The 18,412-nt window shown below is 32.9% G+C and overlaps 1 protein-coding gene across 12 annotated transcripts in view; it reads right to left on the bottom strand.

Annotated features, from left to right (window-relative positions):
- The window catches only part of NOVA1 (NOVA alternative splicing regulator 1), a 152,124-nt gene that overhangs the window by 99,791 nt on the left and 33,921 nt on the right, over positions 1-18,412 (bottom strand). For 4 of the 12 annotated variants that reach the window (XM_031935717.1, XM_031935721.1, XM_031935718.1 and 1 more), the window contains exon 3: positions 4,521-4,622. The exons of 7 other annotated variants lie outside the window; for them this stretch is intronic. The gene's annotated coding sequence lies outside the window, so the exon portion shown is untranslated. Of the gene's footprint in view, positions 1-4,520; positions 4,623-8,327; positions 8,447-18,412 lie in introns of those variants that run through there. One more of the 12 variants, XM_031935720.1, reaches the window with a different exon arrangement.

Here is an 18,412-nt window from a genome sequence, read left to right as displayed (position 1 = left end):
ATAATTGCTGAAAAGAATAAACACAGCCCATAGGATCACATGGAAAGATCATCCAAGAAAATATATAAGTGAGGAAGAAGGGACAGAAGACATCTTAGTGCAGAAGAAATAGAAAGCAAAGCCTGAGAGATGAGGCTGAGTTATACAGAGGAGAGTAGCCTAGGGATAAAGGGGGGAAAGTGAGCAGTTTAAAAGAATGGTGCATTCCGATAAAGGTCAAAAGAAAGCATGATATATCCTGGGAACTATAAAGACTATAGTATCAATAAACCAATATGTGCAGTTTGCAAGGAAAGAAATGGGGCTGAAGACATAAGGGCAAGCCAGAACAAACACCATGACGCAGAATTTGGATTTTATCCCGAGGACAATGGGGGCCACTGAAGATTTGGTAACACTCATTTTCATACACTGCACATCTATCATATGCTAAGCACTCTTTCACATATGTTTTATTGTTTTTTCCTCACAACAACCCTGTGAGGTAGGTGAAATGATTCCCAATTAACAGATTTAAAAAACAACCTTAAAGTTGTTAAGCAATTTACACTTGATTAATACCTACAAAGTGGCAGTCAGGATTCGAGACCACACTTCAGAAAATACATTAGAAAGATGATATACACATATATACAAACACACATTTACCCACAAGACATATAGAAATTTCAGAATTATAGAAAAATTTTCAAGTAATAAATGCTTAATTCAGTTAAGATAAAGATAATGAGGTTTCTGGCATCAGTAGCCTTTTATGCAAACTTATACAATTTAAAATTTTCAATGAATTCAATTTATATTGAAAAATAACTGCAAAATTTATAAAAATAAGCAAAAATCATTTGATATATAAAATAAGAAAAGCAAAGATATGAGTATATCTCCACTAATCTATTGGAAACCATTTAGAAAACAAATATTTTTCATTTTTTAATTCTAAAACATTTAAATTCAAATTCTATATATTAGTCTGTGAATATAAATTATATTTTGGATAACAAGAAATGATGTATAAAATACTAAAGCTTGATTATCAAATGAAGTAACTCAAATACTGATGACTTAGGATAAAAAGAATTGTCCACCTAATCCTACATTGAAAAATCATCTACCTATTACTTACAGTAAAACATTTGAAGGTGTTTCGTCTAACAAATAAAATTTGTTCAGATAAATCTGATAAGAAAAATAATTTAAAATATAATCTATTTGAAATGGATATAAAAAATATACCTAATTTAAAAGAGTATTTTGTAAAACTGAGAACATCTGAGAATTAAAAATTATGGACTAAAATTCTATTTTAAAATGTATGTTCTTTAAAATTAGTTTAAATTGAATAAATTATGCAATGAAAAATATATTGCCATATAGTTTCCTATTTTCTCACCAATTTCACTATTTCTTCAGCTGGTTCTAGTAGCTCTTCTTAAAGCCTCTAATGGAAAGCTAGATGTTGCCAGGACATTATCACAAGAGGTCTGAGTATATATCATTCATACATAAGTACTTAAAAATTCATATAACTTGGCCAGGCGCAGTAGCTCATGCCTGTAATCCCAGCACTTTGGGAGGCCGAGGCGGGCAGATCACGAGGTCAGGAGATTGAGACCATCCTGGCTAACATGGTGAAACCCCGTCTCTACTAAAAATACAAAAAATTAGCCGGGTGTGGTGGTGGGCGCCTGTAGTCTCAGTTACTCAGGAGGCTGAGGAAGGAGAATCATTTGAACCCGGGAGGCGGAAGTTGCAGTGAGCTGAGATCGTGCCATTGCACTCCAGCCTGGGTGACAAAGCGAGACTCCATCTCAAAATAAATAAATAAATAAATAAATAAATAAATAAATAAATAAATGAATAAATAAATAAATAAAATAAATTCATATAACTTATGCATTTGTTTCATTTTTCCTATTACAAATAGAAAATTATAATGAGAAAGGATGGAAAACAAATATTTCATTAAACTTTAATTATTCATAATCTATAATTTATTTCTGAATTCCAAAATTATTAAGTGAGTACTAATTAAGTAATAATCCTGCCCACAATTCTGGCCTTTCAAAGCATGAGGAAGGCCTTTTGAAAATCACCAATAGAGATAAGAGGTATCTATTTTATGAAATGGTGATAATCTCTAATCAAACGTTCCAAATAAATAATTTAACTGAAACACCAAGAGTTTATTTTTGATTACACAAACAGTAAATTTTCATTAAATTCAATAATACAGAAGTATATTCAATAAAAAGTTCCCATCTGATTCTTTTTCAAATCCCATACACTATGGGTATAATAAAGTACAAGATTCATATGACTAAATATTGAATCAAGTAAGTTGCCAAACTTGTATCATCCACATAAAGTCTAAAATATAAGAAATAATTTGTATAATTTAAAAATAGATACTGGGACACACACAACAGGAACAGTAAGTACCTTTTCAACCAAAATTTAATATGTAAAACATATAATCTATTCTGTCAAATAATGATGACTTCAGTAAATAAAATGAACGGGATTAAGTAATACTTACAATAACACTGTAGAAAGTGCCAAAGAATCAATTATAGCAATTCAAATATTTCCTATATTGATAAAAATACTCTCTTGGCTAGAGATACATAGGTACATTATGTGTAAACTGTAAATATTTAAGTATTGATATTTACTTCTTTAGTGCTTTGACTATTAAATGAAATACTAAATCTACGCAAGGGGGTAAGCTTCATTACAATATGAGTTTTTGGTAACCTTTAAGTAAATTTCCACTCAGTGTAAGTAAAGCCTTTTATTCTTACTCACTTTATGCTTCCATCATGAATAAGATATTAAGAACTGTGCTACATTTTCCAAAAATTACATTTCAAAACAGTGGAGTTATCTACACTACAAAATTAGATAGATAATTGAAAATCTTTATAGGAAACCCAACTCCCTCTATTGATTCTAAAACATTATCACTCAGCATTTAATTAACACAAATAATATTCTAATTAGAACAAAGTCACTGAAGCCCAAATATCTTGGTAAGGTACAATTCTAAATACATACACTACTAACCCTGAATTAAACAGAAAACACTTTAAATGTCCCTAGAAAATCATTTCTTCTACCCAACTCATTTTACAAGTAAATAAACTGGAATGAAGTTATTTTTTATCTGCTTTGACTAAGAATCTAAGAATCTATAAACATAGATATGTGCACAATATAATTTAACTTATGACACATAATTTAAAGTTACCTAAACCAAATGACATTATATTTAATAAGATTAGGACTCTGTGAAGTCTGAGATTCTAATTTTTTTTACACAGAGCAGTCTATAAATGTAGCAAAAAAGAGATAAAATGTCGTACTATTGACTAAAAAAAAACCCTAAATTAATAAATATAACATACCGTATCATATTGTGTAACAACAGACACAGCTGTTTCTAATGATATTTTCTCTATTTTATAAGGCATAAACATACCAAACTATTACAAAAGATAGCACTCTTATAAAAGTGCTTTTACAAAAGAAAACCTCATTAAATAATTAAATGGGAGAGACTAAAACTACATTAAGCGGAAGTTAAAATATTTACTGTTTCTTCTCTCCCCTGCTTTCTTCCCCAAATGTTAAAGAAAAAAAAAAAAAAAATGGGCAGAGCACAGTGGCTCATGCTTATAATCCCAGCACTTCAGGAGACCAAGGTGGGAGGATCGCTTGAGGCCAGGAGTTCGAGATCAGGCTACTCTCAAACAGTGAGACCCTATCTCTACAGAAACTAAAAAGAAAAAAACAAGAAAAAAGAAAAAGCCAGGTGTGGTAGTGCATGCCTATAGTGCAAGCATCCAGTTACGTTGATAGCTGGGAAGCTATCTTTGATATCTGGGAGGCTGAGGCAGGAAGATCGCTTAAGCCCAGGAGGTTGAGGCTGCAGTGAGCCATGATCATATTACCATACTCCATACTGGGTGAAAGAGCGAGACCTCATCTCAGAAAAATTAAAAATAAAAATAAAAAAGAAGTCAAATTTGGTGTTTCCAATCCTAAGAATCAAAACTAGTTCATCATAAACTGGCTTTGCTGTAAAACTCCAAAAGTAAGTATTAAAACCAAGACATAAAACACTGGAAGCAAAGCTAATAAAGACGTTCCTGTTGAATTACAAGTTGTTTTTTTTTTTTTTTTTTTTTTTTTGCTATTTTAACAACATGGCTCTGAAATTTTATAACATTGATTTGGTTACTTAAAAATATTTAAAAACAATATGATTAAGTTCCATTCAAAGTGAAGAATATTGATAAAAGCATTTTAGTTTCATTTGCTTTTAGAATAAAAAGGAGTGCATCCATCTATTTGTTATTTAATTTCATACCAATCAGATGATCTTAAAATAAAATTTAGAGCCAGGGAGAGCAGTACTAAGTTTAACTGACCTCAATACATTTTTAGATGATGTTTCCCAGTTATTTGTTATTTTCTCTTATTGGGTTTTCCAGTCTAGGGCAGGTACACAAGAAACTTACAGTCTATGTAGTACTCCTAGTCAGTTTCACTCTGCAGATGGCACAGTGGAGAAATACCTTCTGTACAGCATCATGTACAATTTCTTCTGCAGCTGTCAGCACCTAGGGGAAAGTGCGCTGTTAAACAGTTGCTGCGTTCCACCTCAGAAGTGGCTGCAATTCGGTGGTGGGTGAAGTGACTCCTGTACATATATACAGGGATGAAAAGTACTATAGAAAATGAAAATATATAAGAACAAAGTGGCTGTCTGAAAACTTTGCCACAGCAAAACAGAATACATTACTCAGTCACAAGAGACCTACGCAGATGTGCTATCATTCATTTAAAAATTGAATGCTCAGAATGATTGCAGGAAAGGCAGAAATACACTTACTCAATTCACAACGTAACTATAAACCAAATGTTAAAACATATGTGTATGTTAAAAAATAAAACCCAAATACTTATATTGATTTATCACATTATTTCTACAGAAATTTACCTAAAACCAGGCCAACATATACAACAAGATTCTTTATTCTGCTCAGCTAATTAATGTTTTTGGTTCCGATGAGAATTCAAGGGGGAAAAAAACAAAATAGGTAAGATATCAAAACTGAAGCACAAGTACATTAAAATATCTAAAACGGATTTTTAAAAAGCTATTCTGAAATTCCAAATTACTTTATATTTTAAAAATAATTTTATGAAATTAGTCCTCAACTGATATCTTATAAAAATACAACTTTTCTTCTCCAAAATCAAATTAAGATAGACCCTAAACACAGTCTTCGTCCTTAGCCCATATAAACAATGAGTCAACCAAGTTTAAGATCACTGTAGTTCATTAGTACAGAAAATTATTACCACATTCTGCTTTTACTACAACAACCTGTCCACATAATTTATCTTTGATGGAATCAGAAAATCAAATTCAATAATTATTCTCTGAGAAATATCACTGAATCAAAAGGCTATAAGGTACTATCTCATCTCCTAGCTTGAGGCACAGCTACTATGTATATACTACTCTGAAGAGGTAACTTTACATTATTCAAAATATTCACACCTAGGTTTCTTTCTGAAACAGACTGAGTCCAACAAACCTGACCATTAGCATACCATATGTCAAACTTTTCTGAATCTCACTTGCTAATTAAATAGAATTTATTTACTTTGGCATATACTCAGTGGAGTTAGAGAGATAGCTGACAATTTTCTTTCAGCTTTCTTAAATTCTTTCTATAATAAAGCATAGTGTAAATATGTAAATTATTTTTCTTAAGTGATGTGGCTCTTTATTTTAAAAGACATAGAACAGAGATTCCCAATCTAGAGTCCACAAACGAAATTTAAGATTTCTAGGAATTCTAGGAAACTGCATAGTAAAATAAAAATATGTGAGTCCATACACACATTTTCAGGGGAAATGGGCCATAAGATTTTGTTAGGTTTTAAAGGGCTCTGTAACCTCTCATGTAGTTTAAGAAACTTTGATAAATTATACTCAAGAAACCCAACTGAACAAGCAGAAGTAATCCTTCTAAATTAAATGTGTAAATGAGCAGCTGTTTCTTCTTATGTGAAATGAATAATAGTAACTTGAATGGATATTCCAACTACAAAATGAAATAATGCATATCAGACACATGATATAATACCTGGCCTATTATTACCAGTAATAGAAATAATTGTTCAAAAGAGCTACCTCAAATAACTATGGGATTCCACCTTCGTTTACTGCTACATAATTTCATAGTATTATATTTTTTATTTAGCCATGTCTTCTAAAATAGATCAATATCACAAACTATACATTTCTGCATTATTTTCAAAATAAAAATGTTAAGTATAAGTTTTAGAATCCTGCCACATACCTCCGGAGTCTGCATTTCTCAAAAAGACACACTGGTCCCTTCTCACACACTGTACTTACTTGGAATAGAGTCAGATATAGTAAACATTTTGCTTTATTTTTTATATAAATAATGTCATTTCATTTATCAGTCTTTTTTTATATAACAGTATACAAACAAAAAATCTAAATTTGAAGAATCTAGCAGGGGATCACATTTTTTTAAACAGTAATGCACACAATACTTTCGTTTGTATGAATCATTTTCTCTATTCCTTTTAGGTATTTTTCTGTAGATATAAAGATATAATAACCATTCATACATACATATCCTCCAAAAAGAAAAAGATTATCCTCACCTTTAAAATAATTCACAATATTCATTGGGGAGTTATACATGATATAAATGATGAATTGATGGGTGCTGACGAGTTGATGGGTGCAGCACACCAACATGGCACAAGTATACGTATGTAACAAACCTGCACGTTATGCACATGTACCCTAGAACTTAAAGTATAATAAAAAAAAAATAATAAAAAAATAAAATAAAATAATTCACAATATTACAAAACAGTATTACAAAACGGTGTATGCTCCTCAAGATTGTGGTGACTTAAATACTCATTTATAAAATGACAAGTAAATTCTTAACAAATCCTAAAGATACTCAATGAGGAAAAAGACTTGCTAATACATATAAAACAATAGCATACAACAACTATACAGGTGGTTCTTAAGTACTTCAAATGTAAAGACTGTTTTCTACTCTTCTCATAGAAGTTACATTTATGTATTCACACAATAAAAAATATATACATAGCAGTAGGTTTTATGTAAAAAGGCACAGAAGTAAAGAGAAGCATAGTTTAGCTAGCATTCAGAATACTGCAATGAAAAGGATATGAGTGGAATAGAGTCCATGTTAAGAACCATGAAGAGAAGGAGAATAGGCACAGGACCAATTATGTTAAGGAATCTTCGAATGTTTAACCTCAACAGTGGCATTTAAGTAAATATTGTGTAAGAAATAATTCTAACAGCATAGAAAATGAATTATAGGTATGGATGATTCAACTGGGGTGATGATAATGGGAATATACAGTTAGAAATAATAACAGTGATAAAAAATAACATTATACTATGTGCAACACTGGAAGAGTAAATAATGAAGAATAAGTTAAATATATTTTCTAAAGATTGAATCTAATAGCTAGAATTCATTGATTCCTTTATTCACTCAACAACAAAAAATCCATTGTTTCCTATGGGTCAAGGACTATTTTAGGCACTGGGTAAAGTGGTGAACAAAGAAGTCAATGTCCTGTCCTCTTGAGAATCATGTTAATATAAGTGATATAATAAACTATTAAATATACAATGTAATGTATGAAAATTAGTGTATAAACCAAAAATAAAGCAAGTGATCGGAATAGAACAAATATACTATTTTAAGTGTATTCAGAGAACACTAAGGAAGCAGTATTATTTAAATGAAGAATGAAATGAAGTGAGTCTACTTTCTGGAGTTTTAGAATACCACATACAGAGGCAGATGGTAGAGTGATAGCAAAGCTCTGAGATAGGAACGTGTGATCAAAAACTTAACCTGCTGTCAGATCATCTAGGGCCTTCCAAGGTTTAATAAGGACTTTGGGTTTGTTTTTTGCTTTTACTGTTTTAGAAAGTCACTATAGTATTTTGACTGAGGGAATGATATAACCTGTTTAAAAGGGTTACAACAGCAGCTGTAGTGGAATGAACTTCACTGTAGCTAGGAGGAATAAAACTACTAAGCAAGACTGGTAAAATGTATATAATGAGATATCAGGTAGCACTTTCCCCATTGCCCAGGGGCTGGCAATTAGAACCCAAGGCTAAGAACAAAGGCATCTATCAAGTATTTTATATTTGGAAGACAGACTTAAACAAATGAGAACCAACTCCATCTCCATAACTTAAACATCTTTACCTTCCTTAGTTCCTCCTTATCCAGAAGTGCCTTCTCCTGGCCCCATTACGAGGCAATCGTCAGAGTTCGCTTCACTGACTTAATGTAGCTGAATAGTGCTGTTGCTGAGAGTCCAAATCAAGCGAGAGTTCATCTAAAAGACTGGTAAGAAGGGAAGACTGGTATCTCACCTCTCAGTTGGACCTCTGCTTGTGTGTTAGACTTGCTTATTATCCCATGCCCAATTCCCTTCTCTGTGCCTATTTGAAGAGAGGGAGAAAAGACATGGAGTTGGAAGACAGGGTACAGATAATTGGATTCCCTCTCTGCAAAAGCAAAGAGTGTAGTGAATGTGAAGTGAAAGTAGCTGGACTTGAGCCTCCAGGTGATGGGGACTCAAGTAGCCAGAGGCTGTGAACATACTGGAGAGGTAAAAATGGAGAAAGAGTAGAAAAAGACAATTCAGAAACGGTTGGTATGACACTCCAAAAACAACCCCCACACTCCCCACCAAAGTTGTGTACATGTGCCCCATCAGAGAGCTAGTAATCATCTCCTATCCTCATAGAAGGAGGACTTGGCCGGGCCTGGTGGCTCAAAGCTTTAATCCCAGCACTTTGCAGGGCCGAGGTGGGCGGATCACTTGAGGCCACGGTTCAAAACCAACCTGGCCTATATGGTGAAACCCCATCTCTACTACAAATACAAAAAAACTGGCTGGGCATGGTGGTGTGCACCTGTAATCCCAGCTACTCAGGAGGCTGAGGCAGGTGAATTACTTCAAACTGGGAGGCAGAGGCTGCACTGAGCCAAGACTGTACCACTGCACTCCAGCCTGGGTGGAAAAAAAGAAAGAAAAGGAAGAAAAAGAAGGAAGGAATGAAGGAATGAAGGAATGAAGGGAGGGAAGGAAGGGAAGGGAAGGGAAGTAAGGGAAGGGAAGGGCAGGGCAGGGAAGGGAAGGGAAGAAGGACTAGTCAGTGTGAGGCAATGGAGCAGAAACAGAAAAAAAGGGAACAACAAAAGGTACTACTTACATAAGAAAGTCTTTTCCCTTTCTACCTTTCCCCTCACTTCATCAGCACACAGGAGGAGAAACAGGTATATGAGAGAAAAAAAAAAAAAAAATACACATCATTCTCCACTCACTGGATTGAGCAAAGGGAATGACTAGACTTCAACCTCTCCCAACACTCTATAATCTCCCAGAAAAGTCCAAGTCATATTGACTGAAAGAAGAGAAATTGAGTTATAAGTTGGCTATGAGGTTAAAATTTAAGTTAAACTGACTTTACTACATTAAAGTCAGATTAAATTAAAGTGCCCAGGAATCTATGACACCATCTTGAGACAAGTAAAAGAAACAAAAAAGAATGATTTGACTAATCGTAAACAAAAAAGGTCACACTGGAGAAAAATAAAACCACTCCATGTTCCCATTCCCACTTAATTCTCCAACCCAGTTTATACTGTATTATAAAATGGTTAGTACCAACGAGGTAGTGATTTTGACTATTCATTTCTCTAAAACATTCTATGAATACTAGGCTGAATACCTAAATTATCATATTCTTATTTATTATTCTTATGAACAACCAGCAATTACCTAACTATGGCTATTTTGTAGATAATTTCTTAGCGATTTTCCTTGTGTATAAAAGCTACAGAAATATTTGTCTATTTATAAACAGTAATATTAAGCAATTAAATAACATGAATATATTTTGTGCATTTGTAGAAAATACTAGGTTTTACAGAAGCTAAAACATAATATCTCCTAAATAAGACATCAAACTTAGAAGCTTGTAGATAAAAAAGGCTCTACAGAAGGAAAGACTAAAACAGAAAGAAAACAGAGTTTAGATGGATTCTTGTTTTATAGGAACACTTTCAATATTCATGATGCAGTAACCTAAAATACAATTTTAGAGAATATTTTACTCTGACTCATAGTTTAATAACAGAATCTTTCACTAAATGGAATCATGCTCTCTCCAGGTATTTAATAGTTAAATTAATATTTAATGGGCATTCTCTTAAAAATCAGGCAATTCCTTTTAGATAAATTAAGGTATCACTATTTTACATGACTAAATTATGCATGGCCTTGTCTCTTTTTAAATGTCATACTTTTGAGAAAACAGAATTCTATTACATTGATGTTTATAACTATTCATGTAATATTCTCATTCGTTTAACAATTACTTATCATCCTGAATTATGACATGTATATTCAACACATATTTTATCATTTCATCAGTCATTCCTTCTCAGAGGTACAACACACTGAAGATGAAGTGTGAGTCAAAATTACAAAACTAAGTTCTAAATTTATACATTTTTTCTACTCTACTTTCTCACAGGTGTAGAAAGAAATATCAGTTACAAGTAAATTTAAAAGTGTAAGAAAAATCATGGAAACTCAGTTCATCCAAACTAACACGTTAATTCACTGTTACTTAATAATATCAACCTACATAACTTGAAAAAAATCAAGTTGTGATGAAATACCTCTAAGCTTTTCTAGCATAAGTAATATTTAATTCAACAACAGCTATCACTTATGTCAACCAGGAATAAATAACCTGTTACCATAATTTGTTATCACACAATTATCGGGGCTAGTTCTAAGACTTATGTTAATGTTTCTTATAATTGTGCAAAAAGTGGTTGTTCTAACACCAAAAAAGGATAAAAAGTTCAATATAAAACTAATGAAATATGCTCAAGATCTATGTCAGAAGAACCACAATATTCCAATGAAAAAAATCAAAGACGATCTAAGTAAATGACCTATTCCATGTACTCAGAGGAAGACTCACTGTTGTTAAGATGTCAGATCTTGCCTACTTGATCTATAGATGCAATGCAATACCCATCAAAATCCCAGTGAGTTATTTTGCAGATACCAATGAACTGATTCTAAAGATTTATACAAAAAAAGCAAAAGGCCCAGAATATTAAAGGAGAAGAACACAGCTAGAAGACTGACACTAGCCAAATCAAAACTTTATAAAACAAGACAGGGTGGTACTCGTAAAATAACAGACAACTTGATCAATGGAACAGAAATAAAAAAAGCCCAGAAACAAACCCATATTAACATAGTCAACTGATTTTTCACTAAGGAGAGGAGGTAATTAAGTAATTTCACTAAGGAGAGGAGGTAACTAAGGAGCAATGATAGTTTGTTTCAACAGATAGTGCTGGAACAACTGGATATCCACATACCAAAAAATAAAATTAAAAAAAAAAAACTCATCTAAATACAAATCATAAACCTTTCACAAAAATTAACTCAAAATACACCAAAGATAAAACTATACAACTCCCAGAAGATAACATAGGATAAAATCAGGGTGACCTTGTGCTTGACAATGATGTTTTAGATACAACACCCAAAGCAGATCCATGTAAGAACAAAATTGATCAGTTGGACTTCATTAAAATTAAAACTTCTGCTCTGTTGAAAACACTATTAAGAGAATGAAAAGATAAGCCACAGATAGGGGAAAACACACACCTCATAAAGTACTAGCATCCAAAATATCAAAAAAGCACTCACAATTCAACAATTAGAAAATACGAACAAAAGATCTGAAAAGACACCTCACTAAACAGATAAAATGATGTCAAAAAAGCATACAAAAAGATGCTCAATATCTTATGTATATTAGGACTGTCATAACAAAGCACTACAAGCCGGGTGGCTTAAGTACTGGAGGTTATAAGGGACAATAAGGTGTTGTCAGGGGTGATTTCTTTTGAGGAGGTATCTTTCCAGGCCTCTCTCCTTGGCTTGTAGATGGCAGTCCATGTTCCCATGAAATTCCCTCTGCATGCCATCTCTGTACACATTTCTCCTTTTATAAGGATACCAGTCATAATGGATTCAAACTTACCACTATAACTTTTCCTTAACTTGATTACATCTCCAAATAAGGTCACATTCTGAGGTACTGGGATTTAGGACTTTAACACATCAATTTTGTGGGGACATAGTATATCTTTAGGGAACTGAAAATTAAAACAATAAGATATCATTACACACCTATTAGAATGGCTAAAATCCAAAATGCTGACATCACCATATGCTGATGAGGTTGTGGAACAACAGAAGGAAATTATTGGTGGGAATGCAAAATAGTAGAGCCATTTTGATTTTTGTGACAGTCTCTCCTTGTTGCCCAGGCTTGAGTGCAGGCTGCTCACTGTAGCCTCGACATCCCGCCCGGTCACAAGCGATCCTCCCACCTCAGCCTCCCAAGTAGTGGGTACTACAGGCACATGCTACCATGACTGGCTAATTTTTTTTTTTTTTTTGTATTTTCTGTAGAGACAGGGTTTTGCCAAGATGCCCAGGCTAGTCCTGGACTCCTGAGCTCAAGCTATCTGCCCACCTCTGCCTCCCAAATTGCTGGGATTACAGACATGAGCCACCATGCTCGACCTACTACAGCCATTTTGAAAGACAGTTTAACTGTTTCTTACAAAACTAAGCATACTTTTAACATATCATACAGCAATCATGCTCCTTGGTATTTACAAAAATGAATAAAAAACATATGCCTACAGGAAAACCTGCACACAAAAGTTTACAGCAGCTTTATTAATGACTGTTCAAACATAGAAGCAAAGATGTCCTACAATACAGGTGGATGGATTAAAAATATGGTGATACATCCATACAATGGAATATTATCTCATGATTAAAAGACATGAGCTAACATGCCATAAAAAGACAAAGAGGAGCCTTAAACCTTAAATGAAAAAAAAAAAAAAAAAAAAAGGTCAATCTAAAAAGGCTGCCTACTGTATGATTCCAACTAAACAATGATCTGGAAAAGGCAAAACTATAGAGACAGTAAATGACAGTGGTTACCAAGGGTGCCTTGGAGGGAAAAAAAGGGGGAATGGACAGGTAGAAAACAGGGAGGTTTTCTTTTTACAAATATATAATGACATGGGTACGTGTCATTTTATATATATGTAAAAAGATACAAAAATGTACAACATAATGAGTGAATCCCAAGATACATTATAGACTTCAGTTAATAAGAGTATCTCCATTTTGGCTCATCAATTGTAACAACTGTCCCACACTAATTGTCCAAATGTGGAAGCAAAGATGTCCTTCAACACAGGTGGATGGCTAAACAAAGTGGTTAATAATACATTGTTAATAATTGAGGAGCAGAGGGAGTTGGGGCAAAAAGAAATATATGGCAACACTTTAGACTTTCTGCTAAATTTTTTCTGTAAACTTAAAACCGCTCTAAAAAATAGTCCATTAATTAAAGAAAAGTAGTTCTTCTACTAAGAGGGTCAGGAAGCAAAGGATTTAGGATAATTACATGGAAATAGAAGTAAATTTTAAAAAAATTTAAGTGCAAAAATATTGTTTTTTTCAGTAATAGTCAATAATCCATGACATACTCTATGACAAACTATGACATAAAACTCAATAAAAGTATAATTTCTATATAGGAAGGTTGTTTTTAAAAATGGTTTAGATAGGCCATTTTGCAACATTTAACAAAATGCTATTTTCATTTCAGAAAGCCAGATAATGCCTTGGACATAACAATATTGATATGTAAGATTATATTTTTAAAAATATTCAAACTGTACTTACATCATTCTAAAATTCTCCAGCCTATATAATTATATTAGGATGGAATAAGGTAATATTATTTGAGCAAAGTAAAACAGAACACTTTTGATTAGAAGAACACAAGGATAATTTCCCCTCCTTGCCTACATACCATGCACCTCACTTGGATGCAAAAGAAAACTTATAGGGAGAAGACAATTTTATACTAACTTTGAGATAAATTTTCAACAAGAAAGAAGCAGTTTTCCAAGTTAAAAAAAAAAAAAGTAGCAATTATTTCTCTGAAGTATGTAGATTCCTCCATACTCCTGGTATAATCACTACTGTATATAACGTTCCTATTTAATTTTCCTTTGTCGTTTCTGTGGCTATAATGCACCTTTCCTAAAAAAAGAAATAGTAATCAATTTTAGAAAAATATAAAATATACTGGTAGCCACATTAAAGAGTATCATTAAAGTCCCTTTTGGAATCTAACAAATGTGGAATTTATTCTTACTGTCATCGTTTATTGAATACTGGTTAGTACAACTCTGGGAATGTTATTTAACCACCATTTTTTAAAATGGGCTAACTGTAAAGGTTAATGCCATTCTACAATGATGTAGACAGTTTTTTTATATGAGATCCTCTTATTATTAATTGTTGTTCACATTTACAAATCCAAATATCAATGAATGATATTCAAGATAGATTCTATACCACATATACGTGGAAGTTTATTCAACAATAACAAAGAATGAAATCCTGTCATTTGCAGCAACATGGATGGAACTGGTAGTCATGATGGTAAGTGAAATAGGCCAAGCACAGAAAAAAAAAACAAATAATGCATGTTATGAGCACATATGAGTGAGAGAGCTAAAACAGTGGATCTCAGGAAGACAGAGAGTAGACTGGTTATCAGAGGCTGGGAAGGGTTGAGTGGGGAGATAAAAAGTGGTTGATTAATGGGTACAAATACACAGTTTGATAGTGGTTGATAGATCAGTACAGTGACGTTAATAACCTTTTGTATATTTCAAACTAGTTACAAAAGAACAGTTTAAATATTTCTAGCATAAAGACAAATATTTAAGGAGATGGAAATCCTGATTATACTGATACAAACTTTACAAATTATACAAAATGTATTAAATTATTGTAATATATTAAATTGTATGCCTTAAATTATTGTAATAAATTATTGTAATTTAATACATTTTGTATAATTTATAAACATGTACATAAATTATATACTGAAAATATGTACATCTACTATATATCAATTAAAATATAATGTTTCAAGACAGATCATACACCATACTTATATCATGACTCTAAGACTATCTCCCTACTTTAAGGATGCCTGAAAGGTACATGAATTTTTTAGTACTCTTTAAAAATGTCTATAACATGATTTGTCATATTTGATAATGCATGTCTTTAAATAATTTTCTCAAAGGAAAAAGATTATAGTTTGATCTGCCACAAAGTTGTGGAAATGTGTTACTGAAATCAGTGATTGTATAAATTTAGTAAAATGAAGGTTTTATTGAATAAGAAAATATAAATTTGCTTTCTGTCTATGTCACATAAAGAAACTGTCAAAGTGGTGTTCTATAATTTCCTGAGGCTTTTGGGGATAAAAATCAAGTAACAGCAGTCTTCCTCAATTAGTAGAAAAATTAGCTTAAGGGATAAAATTGCCTCATTTTGAGATTTTATCTAATTTTCAATATTTGATAACTCGCACCAGTCGCGTATAGTATAATAGAATCTATCAGATTTTGTATAAAATTCTATTTGCCTAACGTGGTAGCTGTAAGCACAGACTTTGGGGATGGAATGTAAGGAAATTTCATCCCTGACTCTAATTGTATAGATATTAGAAATATATATATTTACACACATAAACATATATACATATCAGACATACTCATTCACATATATAAAGGAATACACCCACACAATGTGGGCAAATTCATCTTTGTGCCATCTTTTCCTCATATATTTATTGTGTGAACTAATTCAGCTGATATATGAAAAGCGTGTCATTTTAACCATCTCTGGCTCACAGTACATTTCATATAACTATTATTATTATTACTGCTGTTGCTTCAACCAGTGTTAAATTTAATATACTAACACGTCCAGTGTCCCGAAGAATATAATTTCCAAATGCTCTATTACAGCAAAAGACAACACGGTGCAGGGTGGGGTATAGTTTCGGGATGAAACTGTTCTACCTCAGAACATTGGGCATTAATTAGATTCTCATAAGGAGCAAGTAACCTAGATCCTTTGCATGCTCAGTTCACGATAGGGTTTCCGTCCTGTGAGAATCTAACGCCACTGCTGATCTGGCAGGAGGTGGAGCTCAGGTGGTAATGCTTGCTGGCCCCACAGCTCACCCCCTGCTGTGTGGCCCAGTTTTTAACAGGCCACAGACCGGACCTGAGCAGGGTTGGGGACCCCTGCTCTATTACTTGAATAAGCTGAGTAAGTTTGAGGACTACTAACACTGAAACACAAAAAGCATTAACATTTTAAAATACGCTTGGAATTTTTTTATCTTTTTTTACTAAACACTTTAAACTCTCTTAATTTTGAAATCTATTTGCATGTCATATAAGATTCATGAGTAGAGATAATAGAAATGCATCCTACCACAAACCTTCTTTATTCTTTAACAGCAGCAGCTGACACAGGAGAATAATTTCCTGCTTCACTGTGCTGACAGCACATCGTCTAGATTCAGAAATTATACCCTCAGCAGGAAGGCAATAGGTTTCTATCTATACTAAAGAAAGAGAATAGAAAAATTACACAAAATAGAGGTGACTTACAAAAAAATTGTATTGAACAGAGTTTTTTTTTAACTGGTGAAATGAACACAAATTATAACTAAGTTTATATTTTGAATTTCAAGTATTTGGCTAGAATGTTTCTTAAATAAATAAAAGTTTTGTCTACTTATAATGTTTAATACTTCCAAACAAATACTATATTTCTCCTACTCTCAAATTTTTAAACAAAAAAAATTCTAAAAAGATCAACTAAAACGTATTAGTTTTCTGATTTTAATCAATCCTAGTGTGTTAGAACACTATGTCCTAGTTCAGTCAGTAAATGCCAATTCTTTTAAAAAAGATTTAGGAGAATGGTGTTAAGTGATAATTGTTTATATTAAAGTTTTGTTCTGTTACAGAAAAATTACTCTTCACTCCATAAGTTATAATTTCCATGTATTTGTATATGCTGCATATTTATAAGCTGCTAGGTTTTTATTTTGGTTATATGAAAATCTAGTGACTTGCCTTATTAGAAGTCATTTTTAAGGTATCATATTAGTTTAAGTAGCTCTAGATGTCTGAAGTATGTATTGTAGGCTTCTGGTCCATATTAATAAAGTAAAAGTATCAAGACCTCAGCTTCCACAAGCAGTACCTGGATTCAAATCTTTCTATCACTTACTAGCCCTGTGAAATTGGTGAGTTACTTGTTCTGCTTCCTCATTTGTATAATAAAGATAATAGTAGTATACGTCTAATGGGATTGGTTTGAGTGTCAAATGAAAATCTATACAAAAGTACTTAAAGAAAAGTCTAGCATATAGTAAGGCGCTCCACAAATGCTAGCTAGCTGTTGTTTTTGCTACTAAGTATGGCAGATGAGAACACATATTAAACTCCACTCCCTTCTGAAACATCACTAAAATGGCAAAATAGTATAAAATCAGAAAGGCAAGGAGAAGGGTGAGGGAAACAACAGCAAACAAGAAATTCAACATCATTTTGGAAAAGGAAAAACTGAAGCAGACTAACTAGGAACACACTCTGCACTGAGAGGCAGCTGAAAACTAGGTAACAGAAAATGCTAATATCAACAGCAAAATAATTTGCCTAATGAAACTCCAGAAAGATAGTGATAACATTAGCACTGAATACTGAGGGAAACTCTAAAAATCTACATAGAGAAAATTTTAGCATATAGGTTTACTACCCTACTTTGCATATTCATATTCCCTTTTGTCGCTGGAAGTTCAGAATATTCGACAGCTTGACCCAGAAATGTTCCTGAACTACAACTACCAGGCAAAACAGAAAGGAATCAAGGGACAAGGTTAAATTGGACTGAAGTGGTTCCTAAATGTTGGCAGGCAGATATATACCATGCAGAAAGAATATATGAAAATCTAGTAGTGAAAGTTTAAGAACTCAGATAACAGACATATAGTTACCATCATATAGAATCCCCAGCTTTTTCCGTGATCACACTAATGAAGCTATCTAAGCAACAAGTCTTGCTACCAGACACAGAGCTTTCAACCAAATATGTGGCACCACGTTAAGCCAAAGCTTTGACAAAAAGTCTCCAACACAAGAGACTAAAACCAAAAGAAAGAAGGAAGGAAGGAAGGAAGGAGGGAAGGAGGGAAGGAGGAAAAGGAGGAAGGAAGGAAGGAAGGAAGGAAGGAAGGAAGGAAGGAAGGAAGGAAGGAAGGAAGGAA

The sequence above is a fragment of the Piliocolobus tephrosceles genome, chromosome 6, assembly GCF_002776525.5.
Source record: "Piliocolobus tephrosceles isolate RC106 chromosome 6, ASM277652v3, whole genome shotgun sequence".
NCBI lineage: Eukaryota > Metazoa > Chordata > Mammalia > Primates > Cercopithecidae > Piliocolobus > Piliocolobus tephrosceles.
Note: the sequence above shows the minus strand (reverse complement) of the source record. Positions and strands in the feature narration are given on the sequence as shown.